The sequence below is a fragment of the Dasypus novemcinctus genome, chromosome X (assembly GCF_030445035.2).
Source record: "Dasypus novemcinctus isolate mDasNov1 chromosome X, mDasNov1.1.hap2, whole genome shotgun sequence".
Classification (NCBI taxonomy): Eukaryota; Metazoa; Chordata; class Mammalia; order Cingulata; family Dasypodidae; genus Dasypus; species Dasypus novemcinctus.
Window position 1 is genome coordinate 56,869,212 of NC_080704.1, and position 4,768 is coordinate 56,873,979.

Consider the following 4,768-nt stretch of genomic DNA (forward strand, 5'->3'; position numbering starts at 1 on the left):
CTGCGCAGACGCAGCTTGAGCTTTCTGTCAGGCTCGTGGGTCGGACCAAACCACTGATCAGAAATGGAGGGGGTGCCCCCTAACCCGAATGTTCAGCATTTTGGAGGTAGAAGAGAATGAAACTGACAGATCATGTGAATTGTAATTTAGTGTTTTACCATTATATAGGTCACCTGATCCGGCTATTGCACTCCCATAGATTACACATTGTGGTGTGACATTATGGCATCCCTCTCTCAGGGGTGGACTCGTCGCTAGAGAAGTGTTTGCCGACAGAAAATCACAGTTCGGAGATACTCCTTTAATGAGAATGGTTGATTTAATAATCATACAAATGAAAGCGGAAGCTTTGGCTTGGTGTTGTTCCCGCCCTCCTCTGGGCGACCTCAAAGGGGAAAATTCGCCTCTTCTGAAGCCCTTGGGTTTTTCTCTTTTTTTCCCTCTTTTTTCTTTTTCTTTCTTTTTAAAAGATTTAACCCTAATTTTGTTAACGTGATGCTGTACATTATGTTAGGTAAAGGGCCTAGCCACCAATAAATTTTAAAAACCACAGAGGAAAGAGTGGCAGTAAAACTAACGAACACGTTTCGTAAAAAGAAAAAAAATCAGGATGGTGAAACACGAGGAGCATTCAAATAAGTATTGAAATGCATCATTACCCTCGTTTGTGCTTTCCTCTCCCCTCAACAAAGCCTACCATCCAATCAGGAGACTTTTATTTAGGAAAGAAAAAAATTAAGAAAGCATATTTAGCGACAGTATTCCTCTGCTAGGATAATCCCTATTTTCTCGACCGTTCTTTTCTTTTTTGGTGTTAATTTTAATATTTTAAGAATACAGAAAAGTTGCAAGACTGATATAAGGAAATTCCATATACCCTTTACACAGGTTGATCAATTGTTTACATTTTGCCACCTTTGCCTTATAATTCTTTTTGTTTGTATATAATTTTTCGAACCATTGTCTTCAGTCTCCATTGATGATTTTCTAGTACCAACATCCCTTTGTATTTATTAGTGGCTACTCTACTGTAAGAAAGAGCTAATTTCTATCAGTACAGACTAGTGTCTTGTTTTATTCAATAAGTTATAATGAATTACTATCATTGTGCTAATCTGTAACCTCCTTACTCCAACAGCAAGAAACCTGGCTCCCATCATTTACTTATTTGTTCAATTTCAGTATACATTTACAGCGATTTTAGAAATGTTAAACCATACTCCCATGGGAAACAACTTTGTCAACTAAAGTAAAATGCTTACGTACAGTTCCATTTTGTCTTTAGCCTGCCTGGCAGTTTCCATTCAAAACGCCGTTTCCAAAATTACTTGGGTCGGCTCCTTTTATTCCCCACCTCAGTGGGGATATGTCATTCATTTGTAGTATGGTTGTATTGTCATAGTCTCCATTCCATACTGGCATCTCCTGACCTCCTGGTTGATTTTTTTCTTCCAAATGTACATACATTAAGGTGTATTCTTTGTGCTGTAAAAGTCTACAGGTTTTTTTTTTTTCATGGATAGTCATTTATTTTGTTACATGAATTGTTATAGGTTTGTAAAATCCCACTATCAGGGAAATGGACTTTGGCCCAGTGGTTAGGGCGTCCGTCTACCACATGGGAGGTCCGCGGTTCAAGCCCCCGGCCTCCTTGACCCGTGTGGAGCTGGCCCATGCACAGTGCTGATGCGCGCAAGGAGTGCCCTGCCACACAGGGGTGTCCCCCGCATAGGGGAGCCCCACGCGCAAGGAGTGCACCCATAAGGAGAGCCGCCCAGCGTGAAGGAGGGAGCAGCCTGCCCAGGAATGGCGCTGCCCACACTTCCTGTGCCGCTGACGACAACAGAAGCGGACAAAGAAACAAGACGCAGCAAAAAGACACAGAAAACAGACAACCGGGGGAGGGGAGTGGAATTAAATAAATAAATCTTTTTTAAAAAATCCCACTATCATCTTATTAAATATAATCTTCATATCTTTCTTTTTTTATTTTTTTATTGACTTTGTAATAATATTACATTAAAAATATATATATATGAGGTCCCATTCAACCCCACCACCCCCACCCCACCTCTCCCCCCCAGCAACACTCATTCCCATCATCATGACACATCCATTGCATTTGGTAAGTACATCTTTGGGCACCTCTGCACCTCATGGTCAATGGTCCACATCATGGCCCATACTCTCCCCCATTCCATCCAGTGGGCCCTGTGAGGATTTACAGTGTCCGGTGATTGCCCCCTGAAGCACCATCCAGGGCAGCTCCATGTCCCAAAGACGCCTCCACCTCTCATCTCTTCCTGCCTTTCCCCATATCCATCAGCCACCATGTCCACTTTTCCCAATCCAATGCCACCTTTTCTATGTGGACATTGGATTGGTTGTGTCCATTGCACCTCTATGTCAAGAGGAGGCTCAGATTCCACGTGGATGCTGGATGCAATCCTCCCACTTTCAGTTGTAATCACTCTAGGCTCCATGGTGTGGTGGTTGTCCTTCTTCAACTCCATCTTAGCTGAGTGTGGTGAGTCCAATAAATCAGATTGTAGGTGCTGGAGTCTGTTGAGGCTCAGGACCTGGCTATCACATTGTCAGTCCAGAGATTCAAATCCCCTAAATATATCTTAAACCCCAACACTAACTGCAACTCCAGCACATTAGCATGAAAGTCTTATGAAGAGATCCCATCTGAGTCCAGATTCATCACACATAAACACCAGTTCCAAAGAGGGGCCATCTGACCTGGTAGTTAACCCCATCTGCCATGACCATAACTCCCATGGGTCTCTTTAGCCCTCAAAGGAACCAATACCTGGGGGTTGTATCTGCTTTATCTGTCTCTCAGACTCTGCTCAGTTTTGCATAAGGGCAATCCTTCTGACAGCCTCCAGACTCTTTTTTAGAGACTCGTAGCCACATAAACTCATTTCTCCTTTCCATTTCCCCCTTACATTAGGTCAAACAGCATTTTATTTTTTTTATTTTTATTTTATTGACTTTGTAATAATATTACATTAAAAATATATATGTGAGGTCCCATTCAACCCCACCCCCCCACCCCACCTCTCCCCCCCCCCAGCAACACTCCCTCCCATCATCATGACACATCCATTGGATTTGGTAAGTACATCTTTGGGCACCTCTGCACCTCATAGTCAATGGTCCACATCATGACCCATACTCTCCCCCATTCCATCCAGTGGGCCCTGTGAGGATTTACAGTGTCCGGTGATTGCCCCCTGAAGCACCATCCAGGGCAGCTCCATGTTCCAAAGACGCCTCCACCTCTCATCTCTTCCTGCCTTTCCCCATACCCATCAGCCACCATGTCCACTTTTCCCAATCCAATGCCACCTCTTCTATGTGGACATTGGATTGGTTGTGTCCATTGCACCTCTATGTCAAGAGGAGGCTCAGATTCCACATGGATGCTGGATGCAATCCTCCCACTTTCAGTTGTAATCACTCTAGGCTACATGGTGTGGTGGTTGTCCTTCTTCAACTCCATCTTAGCTGAGTGTGGTAAGTCCAATAAAACAGATTTCAAACAGCATTTTAAAGTCATGTTATTTTATGTAGACAGGGATATTCTGCTGATCCGCATTGAACCTTCCGTATAAGGTCATTTTCCAGTTGCATCATCAGTTGGTAGTTGATAGTGGTCCCTCGTTGCCAGGGAGGCTCATCCCCGGGTGTCATGTCCCACGCTGGGGGGAAGGCATTGCATTTATATTCTGAGTTTGGCTTCGAGACTGGCCACATTTGAGTAACATGAAGGTTGACAGGAGGAAATTCCCAGGCACAATGCTGCTCTAGGCCTTGTTCTTATTTTAGGCTTATCAGCTCACAAGCATAGTCATTAGCGTCAGGGGCTCAAAAGTCTACAGGTTTTGACAATGCATGTTAAGGTTTTTTTCTCCTGTAGCTTTTCCTCCTGTAGGTTTTTTTGCATTTCTTAAGTTTCTTCCTATGTATATTATCTTCTTTGTTGCTATTGTAAATGGGGTTTTCTCTCTCATTGTATCCTCTTACTGTTTATTATTTGTATACATGAAGGCCATTGATTTCTCTGTTAATTTTATATCCTTCCACCTTACTGAATACTTTGTTAAAAGTTAGTTTTATTGTTGATGCAGTTGGATTTTCCTACTTTATTTGAAAATAAAGGTATCTTTTACTTCTTCGTTTCCAGTTCGTATGCCTCTAATTGACTTGTCTCATCTAATTAATCGCCTTAATTCCAAGGCTGGGGCAGGGAAATTACAAGATGTGGCTTGAATATCTAGTTTCATTAAGCATTGACAGAAATTTAATAGGAAAATAATCCATGAGTCCAAATTCATATAAAGAAATAAATGGAAGAGAAGGGAAAACTCTTCCAGAATGCCAACTAATAAATGCAGAAGGAATGATGGAATTAGAAAACCGCTATTTGGCAACCACCACTGTAATAATTGTGTTAGGCAAGAATCATTAATGGATGCTAAAACTAATGGATGCAAGTGTGATGAGGAACATGATAGTTACATAGTATCAAAACATCACCCCACAAGTTACTTTTTACATATAAAGAGGAAAAGGGTAACTTTACAGTTGAGAAACCTGGCACACACCACTTTAACCAAATGATCCACATAAACATCACTGATATGCGGGCAAAATGGTCTATGTACCTCCTGATGTGATGTACTGGGAAGGACACAGCATCACTTCTATGGTATTCCAGCCAAAAATTCATAACCTGAATTGATTAATGAGAAAACAT